General features: G+C 42.9%; 1 protein-coding gene across 2 annotated transcripts in view; it reads right to left on the reverse strand.

Moving 5' to 3' along the window:
- Positions 1-16,100, reverse strand: part of C2H8orf34 (chromosome 2 C8orf34 homolog) — a 360,017-nt gene that overhangs the window by 2,645 nt on the left and 341,272 nt on the right. The gene's annotated exons all lie outside the window — the stretch shown is intronic.

Consider the following 16,100-nt stretch of genomic DNA (forward strand, 5'->3'; position numbering starts at 1 on the left):
TCCTTTCCATACAAGACCCATAGCAGACTGAATAGAAGAGCCTCATATGGAAGCTTTCCCTATCAAATTCCGAAATGAATCTCATGCCAAAACAGGGAGCCAAGTAGAAAGACAAAAAAATCAAGCATCTTAATTGGAAGGACTAGAAAAACCCAGTTATGACAAGGCTGCTGACTAAAAAATGTCAAACTACTAATTCATACAGAGGAAATGCCTACTTAGATTTGCAAGGTGTTTTCATATTTTAATTAGAGAATGGCAAGAGCCACAAATTTTGGAGCCATATTCAAACATCCTTGGAGATCAGTGTTGCTCAAATCCAGAATTGGCTTGACCCAGAACAGACAGGGGTAACAAGATACTATGTCAAGAATTTCCTCCAAGTTCTGAGATTTTGGAATAGGGGGGTTGGTTTGGCCCCCACTCTAATTTCAATTAGTCAGGAGCTGTAGTTCCATGTAGAGGTTAATGGAACTACCCATTTATTCTGTTGGTTGTCTGTACAGATTCAGAACATTTGAAAGGTATTTTATGGCCACTCTAAATTCTGTGCTCCAAGGACTTGAGTATAAAGACGCTGATGTAAGAAGACACACAGCACCATAACAGCAGCCCTTCATAAATCTTAGTTGCACAAAAGAGGAAAGCAAATACAGAGACAGCGAATAGACTTTAAGACCAAAAGAAAGTTTATTTAGAAGAGACTCACTACCGGACTGGTTTGACTTGAACAACATTTGTAATGAGAAGGTGTTATATGAGGTGAATATAGGAGAATAGTTCTCAAGGAACCAGAATGTTTTTCAGAGTTCTCTCTTCACTCTAATAGTACGTCTATGGATACTTTTTAGTGCATAAGGAGCAACAAGACAGGAAATACTACTCATTTATACAAGCTGAAAAAGAATGGCCGAAGAACAGCACTCTCTAATGCACATATCATTTAGACTATGCCAGAACTTTCATTCTAATCCTTTTCCCTACCCTCCGCTCTGCCCAGAGGTTTATGCATTAGCTTTGGTACAAAAAAAAAACAAAAAAACACAACAGCCTGAATTTAAAGGGCCACATTTTCAGTTCTGCATGTCTAAAATGGAACTCACAAAATACCTGCAGACGCTCCTACTCCATATGCAAGTCCAATGGTACCCCATGATCAGCCCTGGAGGCTAACATCCTCTTGTTAGCCACTAAACTTAAGTACATCAGACAGCAACAGCATAAACTTCTTCAAACCATCCTCATCAACATGCCTCAATTGTATCTTGGAAGGACCCCTTCTTAAGGATCTGCATTCCTAGTCCCTTTAAGCCTTCACTTTACGTGCCCCAGCCCAGCCCAGCCCAGGCAAGATTTATAACCTGGCTGTGTCTCAGTTTTTCCGTAGTAACCTTACCCTGTACACATCATACTGGTCCTATTGTCTGAGGACATCAACAAAAATGACTAAATTAATATACATTTCTTTAAGTTGTAAGTACAGTAGATTATTGGTTACATTAAGCAGCAAGGAACTCAGTCATTAATCACTTTTCCCACTGCTACATGGTTATTTTTAGCACAGTAACATAAACAGAGCTAGCGTGTGTCTAATCTTGCAACATGGGCAAGCACGGTCCCCAGCTGCAGTGCAGATATAGCCTTATTCATTGGGTACCTTCGAGCGAGGCACGCACATCACAGTTTAAGGCAACTGCACCTGTATTTCCCCTCCATGATCCATCAAGAGCACCTCATAGAATCATAGAATATCAGGGTTGGAAGGGACCCCAGAAGGTCATCTAGTCCAACCCCCTGCTCGAAGCAGGACCAATTCCCAGTTAAATCATCCCAGCCAGGGCTTTGTCAAGCCTGACCTTAAAAACCTCTAAGGAAGGAGATTCTACCACCTCCCTAGGTAACGCATTCCAGTGTTTCACCACCCTCTTAGTGAAAAAGTTTTTCCTAATATCCAATCTAAACCTCCCCCACTGCAGCTTGAGACCATTACTCCTCGTTCTGTCATCTGCTACCATTGAGAACAGTCTAGAGCCATCCTCTTTGGAACCCCCTTTCAGGTAGTTGAAAGCAGCTATCAAATCCCCCCTCATTCTTCTCTTCTGCAGGCTAAACAATCCCAGCTCCCTCAGCCTCTCCTCATAACTCATGTGTTCCAGACCCCTAATCATTTTTGTTGCCCTTCGCTGGACTCTCTCCAATTTATCCACATCCTTCTTGAAGTGTGGGGCCCAAAACTGGACACAGTACTCCAGATGAGGCCTCACCAATGTCGAATAGAGGGGAACGATCACGTCCCTCGATCTGCTCGCTATGCCCCTACTTATGCATCCCAAAATGCCATTGGCCTTCTTGGCAACAAGGGCACACTGCTGACTCATATCCAGCTTCTCGTCCACTGTCACCCCTAGTCCTTTTCCGCAGAACTGCTGCCTAGCCATTCGGTCCCTAGTCTGTAGCTGTGCATTGGGTTCTTCCGTCCTAAGTGCAGGACCCTGCACTTATCCTTATTGAACCTCATCAGATTTCTTTTGGCCCAATCCTCCAATTTGTCTAGGTCCTTCTGTATCCTATCCCTCCCCTCCAGCGTATCTACCACTCCTCCCAGTTTAGTATCATCCGCAAATTTGCTGAGAGTGCAATCCACACCATCCTCCAGATCATTTATGAAGATATTGAACAAAACCGGCCCCAGGACCGACCCTTGGGGCACTCCACTTGATACCGGCTGCCAACTAGACATGGAGCCATTGATAACTACCCGTTGAGCCCGACAATCTAGCCAGCTTTCTACCCACCTTGTAGTGCATTCATCCAGCCCATACTTCCTTAACTTGCTGACAAGAATACTGTGGGAGACCGTGTCAAAAGCTTTGCTAAAGTCAAGAAACAATACATCCACTGCTTTCCCTTCATCCACAGAACCAGTAATCTCATCATAGAAGGCGATTAGATTAGTCAGGCATGACCTTCCCTTGGTGAATCCATGCTGGCTGTTCCTGATCACTTTCCTCTCATACAAGTGCTTCAGGATTGATTCTTTGAGGACCTGCTCCATGATTTTTCCAGGGACTGAAGTGAGGCTGACTGGCCTGTAGTTCCCAGGATCCTCCTTCTTCCCTACTTCTTCCCTACTCCTTCTTCCCTACCTACTGTAGACTCCTGACTCCTCAGCCATCACCTCTCTTGGGTGGAGAATCGCATCTCTCTCCTTCCTGACCAGGTTTTTTCCCCAAGCTGCACAGTTCTCTGCCTACACTGTGAGTTCCCCAGCAAGCCAGACTGCCTAAAGAGGCCTGTGTCAGTGTTTTCCTTTCTTCTAAGAGCTATGAACAGTTGTAATGCCCAGAATTACAAGTTACCACACAGCTCTTTCTAAGCAAGCACATTTATTCTTAAGGTGAAAGCATTACGGAGAAAACATATGAAAACAATAAAAGAACCTACTCACATGCTAATAAGCTTACCAGAGATCAACCCCAACTCCAACAAAGGCTCCAGTAGGTGATCAGTCCTTCAAGACCCATAAAATGAGTTTTTCTGTGGTTATATGTTCACAACTGCTTCAGTTCAGAACAAAACACACCCATAAATTAGTCAGTCTCTGCTTTATATAGTTTCAACCTTTGACCTTCAGATTCTGGGAATAGGTAATCAACAGACAATGGTTCTCTTCTCAGGGCATAGCTTCAAAAGGCTGGGTCAGGAGGTGGGAATTTGCATTTGGGTATTTCCTAGGATACACGCTTAATTTTGTTTGCCCCAAAAGTTCCTTCTTATTTGGTGCATTGTTTAAAATAGTCCTTTGAAGCGTATAACATTTTCCAAGGTTTACATTGCCCATGTGTTCCTCCAGAGAAGTTACATCCAGTCCCACAATACTACATAAAATTTGCATTCAATATAAGGATTTTCAAGAATATAATAGGAAATTACAGTCACAACTCAATGTCTCAGAAATGCAATTTATCCACCTGTTAAAGGGCTACAGCAATACTTACATGCCTTGAAGGGTACTATGAAGCACCAGGATAATGACAGACACACAGTGGGTGAAGTAGCATTTTTATTGGAGCAGCTTTTGAGCCACACAGAGCTCTTCTTCAGGTCTGGGAAAGGTATTCCCAGTATCACAGCAAAAATGCAAGGTGGAACAGATTTAATATAAGTAGTTAGCACATATTGTAAGGGACCATTCAAGGCAGAGTGGCCTTTTAACACCTCTGCAGTCATAGGATAAAGAGAGGGGGATAGTGAGTTGCAGATTGTATACAGAAATGAAACCCCCCACAACTGCACACCCTTAGTTTTCACCTACCAACCCACACTGGAGCCCATACAGGGTAACAACAAACAACTACAACCCATACTCGATGGGAACCCCATCCTGAAAGACATCTTTCCAGAATCTCCACTTCTGGCCTTTAAACAAACCCCAGCCTCTCCAAGCTGATCATCAGAAGCAAGCTCCCCACAGACCAGGACACACCAACTCAAAGCGGCACCAGACCCTCCCAGAACAATAGATGCAAAACCTGAAAACACCCCCCACAACACACCTTTCGAGATCCATGGATCTAACACTTGCCTGTCACAAGATATGGTGTACGTCATCCAATGCCCTTGTCTCTCTGACTAAATACAAGTTGGTTCTATAAAAGAGGATATTAAATCCCCCACCTTGTCCCTCTAATATCCATAGCTACAACTACACTGCATACATGATGAGGATACCCTTTGCACTAAAGTTTACACCCACCACTAACTGTATTCCTTGGTTCATTGTGAACATGTTTACACAGAGCAATGAATGGTTCAATTAAATGTGGATGTGAGTGTCCCATTGGGTGCAGGTGCCTTTCATTTATAATGGTATGAATCATCACATTTAAGACACAAAAAATGAAGACAAAAACCACAATCCCTAATGTGCTACATCCCAGTGTATATCCTGTGTATAATCCCTACAGGAAGAATGCCTGCGTAGTTTATAAAACTTTCCCTTTTTCATCCATCCTAAACTTCCTGAGTGTAATTTTATTAACGATGAACGACTCTCAAAGAATTCTTTCAGTGACCCTAAATAACTTTTATTTCTTCCCTCACAGTGGCAAAAGTAAATGGGCAAGAAATACTACCACATCCAGCTTTCAAAGCCACCAGATGATTTGATATACATTGTAGGTTAATGGGTTGGCAGAATACCTTTATTTTTATACATCTATATCTATATAATATAGTTTTTTTTCCTCCTGGAAAGGTACTGGTTGTAAATATTAATCATGGCAGCTATTCGCATAATATTTCACCAGTACATGCTGGGGATAGACTCAAATTACTGACTTGACCGATTTGGTATTTAAATAATAGGAAATGGTGGTTGGATAATGTGATATACAAGTGCCAAGAACAAGCATTATATGATGTCAGCAACTTTTTATTGCATTAGCAAATTATTGCAGATCAAACCCAACTACCATGAAGTTTTTCAGTGCTACTATTTTACAGCTTGCGTGCCTTTCTTCTCAAAGCTTTGAAAATGCCTTACAATTTTAAAAGTGATATAAAATCCACTACTCCTACATTTAGGGTAAAATGAGGCAGCTGTTTAATATCACACACTATAATACAGTTTGGGACAGCAGTTGCTAATGTGAAAAAACATATCCACACATTGGACTCCCTGTCATCTTAGCATCACATCTCAGCAAACTCAAGCTTGGAAGCCTGAATATAATCCTCTTTTCACTTTAGAAAGGATTGAAATTCATTATTTTTATTATCTGTAGGGTGATGTGCATTTAGGGCTTTACTGACACATAATAAGTAGAGGCCCCTGCCCTAATGAGCTTACAGTCTAGGACCCCAATCCTGAGACATCAATCACATCTAGTAGGATTCTTTAACACCCCCCATCAAAAAAAAAATCTACTGACTTCAGTGTGGATCCTTCCGTGCAGAGCCTCATTGGCTTTAGGGAAGCTCTCTGCAAATATTTGTTTTCAATATCATTGCAGGAATGAGGCCCAAGTTAGACAGCTACAGTACAATAATTAATGAATTGGCCTGAGAAAGGAAGTTGACAGTGGTAGCAATTTCACTTGCATAAAATATTAATCTGAGATTTAGGTCTATGTATTTGTATGTAAGCAGTGTCAGGATGAGCTCCACCCTGACATCTGGTGGTGAGGTGTGGCAAGTTGTGGAAAAGAACTTCAGGGGCCAATCTCATTTGCATAGGCACACCCACCCCGCCTAGAATGAGGCCATAGCTGCCCAAATGGTCACTTTGGCTGCTGTGGGATCCCCAGTGTCTCTGTTATTGGGGCAGGAAGAATAAATTGTTATTACCCTGATTATGGGAACTCTGCTTGGAACTGTACTTGGCCTTTTGTTATGATGGAGGGACTCACCATCAACTAAGTAGCACTCGCTAGGCAAGGGTCATGGGTTCCAAAACTCTGTGAATGGAGAGAGGCTGGGGACAAATATTAATACTTGGTGGCATGGGCCCCACGGTGAGGGCCTTACATGCTAATTGCACTTCCTCCTCTCTCCACTGTGGAATATCAGAGCTAATTTTGATTTCATTAGAAGTCTAGTTGCAGGCTGCTGAGCTCACTTTGGGCTAATAGTGCACCAGCACTGAGGCTCCCCTACTACAAGCTGAATTCACCAAAGAGCTGAACTGACTAAGAGCTGAAATCACTGAGTGTTGTGTTAAGTAGTGGGGGAGCCTGAAGATATATTGTGGAGCAGTTTGCGGGACGGCTGGAGTGCCTTGTGGACAGGCTGGTGGAGCAGTTTGTAGGACGGCGGGAGCTGCTGGTGGGACGCGGAGCAGTTTGTGGACCGGCTGGTGGAGCAGTTCATAGGATGGCGGGAGCTGCTTGTGGGCCGCGGAGCGGAGCGAAGGAGTTCGTGGGGCTGCTGGCGGAGCGGAGCAAAGGCCTATGGAGCTGTGGGGCGGTCAGCTTCAGATCACGTAAGGTGCCTCTTACCACCGTCCCATCTCCACCCAGGTTGGGAGGTAAAGCTCTGCAGATAAACTTTCGAACGCTGGGGCTGCCCTGACCAGGGACAGAGACTTTTGGGTCATTGGACTTTTGGGACTTTGGGTGATTTGCGGTTGCTGGACTCAAGAACCAAAGGGAAAGGGGCATGTCCCAATTTGCTTGGGGTGGGTTTTTTTTGCTCATGGGTTGTGTTATGAATCCTGTTGGTGGTGTTTCCCCAACATAATGCCACATTGTTTCTCTCTGTTATTAAAAGGCTTTTTGCTACACTCAGACAATGTGCTTGCGAGAGGGGAAGTATTGCCTCTTGGAGGCACCCAGCAGGGGTGGTATATATTTGTCCCAGGTCACTGGGTGGGGGCTCGAGCCGGTTTGCATTGTGTTATTGGAATGGATCCCCTAGATATTGAACCCGGCCCTTGTTGCTGCCAACTCTGACAGGCAGAAGGGTTACATGTATTTATTTTGATACTGGATTATTGTGTATGCACACACACACACAATGACGTTAAATGTGCCTCTTGCAATATCATCCATTCTAAGAAGTGCCAAACGCCAAGCTATTTAGAACAATGTAAAGAAAGGCTCCAGCAGAATTTTTCGTAACTAGTAAGTGTAGAAAAGGATGGCCACAAACTACCATTATATATATAAAATAATGGATTTTACAGGATTCAGTCCACAAGATTTCAGCATGACAAGAAGAGCGTCAGGCCACTTATAAATCTGAGTCACTAAGGCCAGTTTGGACTGGTACAACGAGCATGGGGAACAAAGGCCCTGAAGGAAATGCCCTCAAGAGACCCCAGGACTTAAAAACCCTCCAGGGATCTGAGGCATTCTACTGCAACTAAGCTTTTCAGTCAGAGCTGTGCAAAATAAGTGTGATCATAGCACAGATCCACAGAATCTGTGCTACACCCCAGCTTTGTGGCAGGCTCCCAAGAGGACCCATTCTACCTTAGGAGTAGGCCATATGGCCTCAACACCTCAGAGACTGAGCCATGTCACTCAAAAGAAGGAAAAAAGCGTTAGTGCCCCAAGCCCTAACCCACTTTCATATTCACACCCGCACTATGTGAGGCTGGCCAAGCCTGGGTGTAACGTAAGAAGAAGAGGGGGAGGGTGGATGGGAGTTCTGCCCTGTGCACAGGTCATCCAGGGTCCACTGTTGATCTCCGATTTCCCTCAGATCCCTGGAGGGTTTTCAAGTCCTGGGGTCTCTTGAGGGCATTTCCTTCAGGGCCTTTGTTCCCCATGCTCATTGTACCAGTCCAAACTGGCCTTAGTGGCTTCTTCAGCATTCCCAAAACACATCAGCTTCAGGGACACTACAGCAGTTGCTTACCCCCTCACTGGCCTTCACTGTCTCGCTGGGTTTTGCAGCCCCTGCAGGTTTGTACAGCTGAATCTTCCTTTCTCATGGCTGGTCGGGGGGGGTGGGGGGTGGCAGGAGGGGGAATCCAGGCCCCCGTCTTTCTGGGCAGGCAGCCCAGCATCGCTTGTGTGCTGTAACCTTGGGCGGAAGCCGGTGTCTTATCTTCAGACCTGGACTGTCAAGTTAACCCATTCCTTTCTCCTTCACCACCCCTTTAGGCCTCTCGCAACCTGCAAAAGAATCTTCCACTCCACACTCACACCTTTAACCCTTCCCCAACATGCCTTGTAATGCTTGCAACAGTGTTAGCAACATACAGTGCTGATTTGCCTCCCCAGGGGACCCCCTAAGGGATGGGGCCCTTGGGTTGTGACACCAGCATTCCACCCAGCCAAGATGCCATGGAATCCCTTTCTGGCTCTGACTCAGTTCAAGGTGAGATCTGTGTCTCTCTCTTCAAAGGGCAGCCTTTATTCCAGCTACCTAATGCCTTTCCCCTTTGTTCTCAAGCTGGGGCCTGCACTCCGCTTCCCTGCCTTCCTCTTGGCTGCTGGTTGCTAGGTATGAATGTCCTAACCAGTGGGGTTCCTATTGTCTTTCTGGATTCTCCATGGATATGGGGTTGGTTTCAGACAGTCCTTTAATAACCCATTGATTCCACCCCGAACAGCCACACCACACAAAAACCTCATGTCTGTTGCTCTCCTCCAAGACTAGCTTTAGCCTTTTTTTCACCCACTGAGTAGCAATGCAAAGTATAGAGGGAAACTGAGGCATGCAGAGGATTCACAAAAATATTACAGACAACTCCCAATTTACCCCCAGTCCACTACATTGTTTTTAAAGGAAACCATTTTCTCTGTTCCACACAAAGAGATACAAGTGCTCAGCAAAGCTAAAAATATCAGGCCTCTAATTTAGGTGCCTAAACATAGATTCAGGAGTGTAAGTTTAGGCATCCAAGTTTGAAAAGCTTTGACATTTTTCTTTGAGGCCCTATCATCACCATTTTCAGTTCTAGAATTGACCATCTTTGTCTAAGGGTTAGATTACCACAGGACATGTACTCTAAGTTTCAGGGCTGTAGCTCTTTTAAGGTCTGAGCTCAGGAGTATAGTTTCCAGACAGAGCACATGACAGAACATGCCATGACACTGAAGAACACATGGTTATTGTTGCAGATATAAGTCGAAGTCTTGGCTCAATTGGCAGAGACTGAAGACTGGGAAAGACCTTGGAGGATGTTCTTCATAGAGACTGTCAGGAGGATGGCAGCAGCCCGGGGTAGGACAGTGGCTCGGGCTTTGGATTGAGAATGGGTGGAGTGCCCTGTTCAGATAGAGCTGGGACAGGAGCCCAGGAACCAGATTACCAGGAGGCCTCAGAATAGAAATGTTGTGAAGCCCAGGCAAAAAAGAGCCAGAAAAGACTTGAGAAGCCTGGATAAAAGGTGAAGTGTTGCATGATTTTTTTGTTTAATAATAGCAATAAATCAAACCCCAGCAGGAGAGACTTTAGCTAAAATACCTGTTGTGTGGAACATGAAAATTCTACAGGCACAGAGGAGAAACTGAGACATGGCAGATACATCAGTTGTGTCCCCCCCCCCCCCCGACAAAAAGAGTTGTTAAGCAAAAGTTAAGGTTGCAAACTTTCTTGAATAAGTCTTAAAAGAACATTTTAGAAAAACTTGTAAGTGCATGCAAATTCAAAATTAAGAGTCTACTTTGAAAAACAACTACTCTCCTCCCCCAACCCCATAGATATTACAGAAAAAAATCAGTGTCACCTAAGCAACACTGACTCTGCCCCCATAGCTCCTCTCTGAGAAGAATCAGAGACACTCCATCAAATAGGTTCATGTCATCTTAAATACCTCACTTTTAATTGTACAGCTTTCATTATGGTCATCCATACTGTCATGATCTCTTACTAGTAACTAGACAAATAAGAGGGCCTCTCAATAGAGCATGCATGCTCAGAGAGACAGACATTTCCTGGTGTTCACAAAGATCCCACATTCTGCCAGTTATATAAGAGTAATTAGACAAAGAGCAAGACTATCTCATACAAGTCTCCAAGGCTGAGGTCATGATATTATGACACTTACATGGTAGCAGCAAAAGTCAGTGTGCTGATGAAGCATCACACATAGGATCAGAAACATAGGTATGAAGTCAGTTATAAAGCCAATGCGTTCTTTGGTTAACAGTTTCAATACTCCACTTACAACTGTTCAAGTAGACTACCTTCTCCACATTTCATATTGCCAGAGGGGACGGAAGGCTGACAATGCTATGGGGGAGAGTCAAGATTGCCTGGGGAAAAAATCAGAGTTCAGGTCACCATCATAATATAAGAGGGAGGCCAGGGAAAGAGAGAGGAGTTAATGGTGTGCCAAATGGAAGGTAAGGGCAGTTGTGATGAGCACAGGGTGTGGGGTGGCAGTTAAAGGAATCAGAATAGTCTTGAGACAAAGGGAGTCTGAAGCAGCAGTTTGGGCTACAGGAGTTGAGAAAGCCATGAAGGTTCACTCATGGCTTCACCATTCACATATAGTGCAGCCATCCCAAAGTCATATGAAAAAAACCTTCAGACCACAACATTATACATTCCGTAGTATAATTACAGTGGAATATAGTTTAAGTTTCAGCATACATGTTGGGATCTCTTTGTAAATGTTGAGTGGCCTATTGTTTACCATTTTACCTACTCTACTTCTAATCCTATATTTTATTATTAAACTTTATTGGCCTTATATTTTACTTTATGGGGGAAATGGCAAGTACTTTATACTTTGTTTTATGTCAGGCCCCGATCAAGTCTTGGAATCTGCTGAAACATTTATTCACAAACTTTACAGTAAACAAGTTATTTTCAACCAACCTGCGGGATAATATTCTTTTATGAAACACTCTCTCTCCCTGACCCAGTTCAGCAGTCTGTTTTTTCCCCCATCTCCAGTAGGCCCATCCTCTATACCAGAGGTTCTCAGACTGGGGGTTGGGCCCTCCGGGCACGGGGGGCGGGGCACAGAATGTATTCTGGGGAGCATGAGAAGCTTTAGGGGGAAAAAAATTCTGCTCATATTTTACCCACAGCAATGAATAATTACCAACGTTGATTCCTCCAGACATATTGGGTCCTCATACGGCGCTGTGCACTTTGATGGATTTCTATTCAGCTTGCATAGCATTATACAAAGTCGTTGCCATCTGTTGTTAATCCATTTGCTATGATGCGGTGTGCACAGTTAATCGTAAGCACCAACCACAATTGCAATTTTGCTTTAGCTCTTATTACAATGGACCATTGGCTCTGTTTGAATCAATGCCTTACTGTTTTTAATATTTAGTGGGAGTTGCATGTTGATTATTTTACTGGTATATGTTCTTTTGTGGCACAGGGAGTGGCGTCAAACTACTACAGACACAAGTAAGGGGGGGAGGTGTGATCAAATAACTTGAGAACCACTACTCTATGCAGTCTGAAAACATGACGGTCAGTCGGTATCCAAACCATTGGTTACTAATTACATCACATCATTGTGGACTTACCTATTAGATCAGATATTAACTAGCCTTTGTCTCGTTATAAATCCCATCAAAGAACTGATATCTCCATTGAAACCCCTTTTAAATGCAAATCAACACTAAGACACAAGCAGAAATATAATTTGAATTGTTGACTATAGCCTAGAGACTCCCCTTGCAACATTTGGACAAACAAAAGTGGAGTCTTCCCTTTAAGGATCCTCTCTTTTACATAGATCAAAGACAGGCTAGCCCTTTTATAGAGGCCAGTTTAAGAATTAAAAGATGGCTCAGTCTTATTCAAGACTTTCATAACGCTAACAAGAATGGAACAAAGGAGATATGATAAAACTCGTAGGTTAGAATACCCTATTTCACAGCCCAAGATCAAATAGCATTTTCTGTTATAATAGAAATATTCTTCTTCTATAATAAAGTCCAGCCTTTCTATTAATGAACAGCAAATATATTTTAATATCCTAACAGCATAAAGTGTTTAATAAGCATATTTATATAAAGTGGCTAAGCCCTAACTTCAAGATGGCATGGGTTCGGAACTTTTATGATGAAAACAAAAGAAAGCTAGATTATATAACCAAAGTGACATACTCAGGTTTTTCTGTTGCTAGTGAAACTGTATTGTCAAATTGTACCTTTCTAAGGAAATCCCTGTGGGAGGGATATTCAGAGAGGTTGTCCTTACAAAGTTTCCAGCTAGTTCATCAGGCTACAACATTTTGGAGAGGGACCTTTTAAATCCATAGATTCCCAAGAAAGGAATCTGTGGATTTAGCAGACCATGCACTCTTTGCAGTAAAATGTCTCAGCCTGATGACTAGTTAGAAACTTTGCAAGGTCAACCTCTGAAACAAGGTTGCTCCTTGACTCTCCGGGAGCATGGTATGGCTCCTTCAGGATTCACTCTGACATTGTCCAGGCATGCTACTCCAGCACAACCCTCTGTTCCCCCTGGAGGGGGCTACACGGGAGAAGCAAGTATTAGAGCTTCAGCATTAAAGTGTGAAGATGCCTGCAGATGGGGAGAATACTTCATACAGTGGCTCCACCTCTTCTCCCCTCAGCCACATCCTCAAGTTAACTACAGAGGGACAATGAAGCACTCTTCTCCTTACTCTCTTTCTGACTGGAGCACCCTGCATTCTCTGAAGTGGAGGGAACTATCTGGGCCTTAATCAGTTTAAGTAGCTAAAAGAAAATTACAATGTAATATAAAGATATGCACACCACAAAAGCTAATTACTAAGTGTGAATCACTAAAAGAATAGATGTCTTAGCTAAAATAAACTAAATTATTAACATTCAGATTGGAAGCTGCTGTTATGCCAGTCTAATGGTGCTGAAGATGCAAACCCAGTGTGAATGCAACCAAATTATAATTGGCATATTTTCAAAATTCCTACTCAGAATATTCTATTATATAAAAGTTTTGGGGGCTTTTTTTGGATAATAATCTATCCAATAATGATTATTGTCCATTAACATGGCAATTGCATTTCCCAAGTTCCTGCAGCATTAGAGAAAGAGCTTCTTGGAAGCAGTAGTGAAATGGCAGTTACAACTGACAAACTGTTCACGCCATTCATTGCAATATGAATGTATAGCAGACATATTCTTATGATGAAAACATCACAGTGACATTTCTAACCACTGCTTTGAAAAGTAATTTTAATAATCACGTACAGATTGTAAGTTGATAAATATTTAGCTAGTTAGGTAGTACTACACTTTTCCCTTGCACAGGCCTAAATATTCATCAAACTATTTCTACTTATAGATAGCCAAGTAGCAAACTAATGCACAGATTCTACTCTTTGCTGGATATTTATCCTAAAATATTCAGATTTTAGGAAGTAGACCTGAGAAATGAAGTGTTAAAAAAAAATCAAACTAATTACCTACAAATGACTATAGCATATTTTCTGAGACATTCAGTATCTGCCTGGTATGAAGGAGAAAAACCCTACAGGGATTCTATGAGAAGAAAGAAACTTAAAATGAGAGTAGTAGGAAGAATTATGTTAGTTTAATTTACTGTGGACCCTTTGTACTGTCATTCATTAATAGCTCTCCTCTCCCAAGCCACTGGCTTGTCGCCTGTTCTACAGATGTTCAGCAGACACACATACATTAGAGAGTAAAATTGATGTTCAGATGTGTTTCCCAGTCAAGCCAAAGACCTGTTTTTAAGGGTAAAAAGGATAAAAGCCCACTTACAGCCACCTCCAGCCTCTGAACCACTATCAGATTGTCTCTTCTTCACAACTGAGGTGGTAATTGCTTTCCTTGAAATTAGATGTGCACAAGTACCATCAAAAAACTCATTTACTAATGCCTACATACACAGTGTCTGTTGCAGTTAGTTATCACCTCAACAGCTGTTTTGCTATTATCTATTTATCCAACAGAGAATGAAGAAAGGACAGTGGTTTAAGATGTTTAGGAGAGTTGTTTTTCTCCGAGTGCTATTCACTCTCAATTCTGTACTGTTCTAGGAGAGGTTTCCTTCCTAATATGCCTTTGGTTGGAAATAAAGCCATTTGGTTATCATACAATAGGGTCTACTGACACTTGCTTCAAAACCCAAACAGTCAACACATCCATACAGTGATGTGTTGATTTAGCTGGTGTTGGTCCTGCTTTGAGCAAGGGATTGGACTAGATGACCTCCTGATACTCTATGATTCTATAATATTCTATATATATTCTGTGATTCTATAACACTACAAAGAGTCAAGATGTCTACTAGATGGCAGACACAGCAGAAGAAAGAGGGGAGGGATCATTAGATGATTGGCAGCTAATGAAACTCTTTACCCTCTTAAAGAGTTAGAGGAAGGTGCTCAGTGATTTGGATTCTCACCTCTTTGGATCTTGTGGTCTTGAGTGTCCTCTTCCTCCTCCTATGTGTCCCAGGTCTTAACGCCTGGTCCACAAAGCTCTTGGGAGCTAGTGCGTTTCAAACTGCCACCAAGTGACATGCTAACAATTGTCAGAATAGAAGTTGAACTCAGAGAGGAATTCAGCCTCTTCTTGAGAGAACACTGGGGGTCCTAATTGGTTCCCAGTTTCTATTTAACCCAAAATAAAGGAACAGGAAATTGTCCATGCAACTGGATTCCCCCCTGCTTAGGACTGCTTTCCCTTCAATACCTGCTCCTGCTGATCTCCAGTAACCTGACCCTGCCTGATACCTGACTCTTGGTTTTGCCCTGTCTCAGATTCTGAATTTCTGAAGTCTGACCTGGCTTGACTCCTGCTCTGACCACTAAGTCAGACTATTCACATCCTGATTGTGACACATGCCTTCTCCTTCTTGGGCCAGGCCAGCCCCCAAGTTGAGTAGGAAGTTATAGGAAGGGATTGATAATGATACGTGGAAACCAGAATGTGCCTCTCTAGAGTGGGACAAGTAGTCAAGAAGATAGCCTGGGCAGCCATCATATATACGATCTTCTTATAGTTCTTTATGCATAGAGATAAGCTACCATGATAGTAATCGTGAAAAATCACAATGGGAAGATTTGGGCTGAATGTAAGGGAAAACTTCCTGACTGTAGTTTGTTATGGTGTGGAGTAATCTTCCACTGAAAGCGGAGGAAGCCCAAACATTTCCCACATTTAAATTTGACTAGCTAACATGTGAACAATGCACTGTAAGGACCAATCCTGCCTTCCCAAAAAGTCACCTGGATCCACCAGTTTTAGGCAGAAATATGAAAATAAATCATATGTCAGACTAAGGCTATGTCTACACAACAGCTTATGTCAGCATAACTTACATTGCTCGGATGTGCAAATAAACCCCTCCTCCGAGCGACAAAAGTTACACCAACATAAACGCTAGTATGGACAATGTTATGTCGGTATGAGAGCTTCTCCTGCCAACGTAGCTACTGCCGCTCAGAGGTGGTTTTATTGTGCTGATGGGAAAACTCTCTCCCGTTGGCACAGAGCATCTTCACCAGGTGTATCGCTGCAGTGCTCTATGTGTAGACATGCACCAAGACCTTCCTCTCTTAGTCAGTTTGTGACTCTCATTCAGGAGCACCTAGGAGTAGTCCAGTGGATATCCAAATTCACTGTCACAACTCATTTGGAGGGCGGAAATATCTTTGCGCAGCTAAAACGTTCAGCAAAGATATGGCTCTTGAACAT

This window comes from Caretta caretta, chromosome 2 (genome assembly GCF_965140235.1).
Source record: "Caretta caretta isolate rCarCar2 chromosome 2, rCarCar1.hap1, whole genome shotgun sequence".
In the NCBI taxonomy this organism is placed as follows: domain Eukaryota; kingdom Metazoa; phylum Chordata; order Testudines; family Cheloniidae; genus Caretta; species Caretta caretta.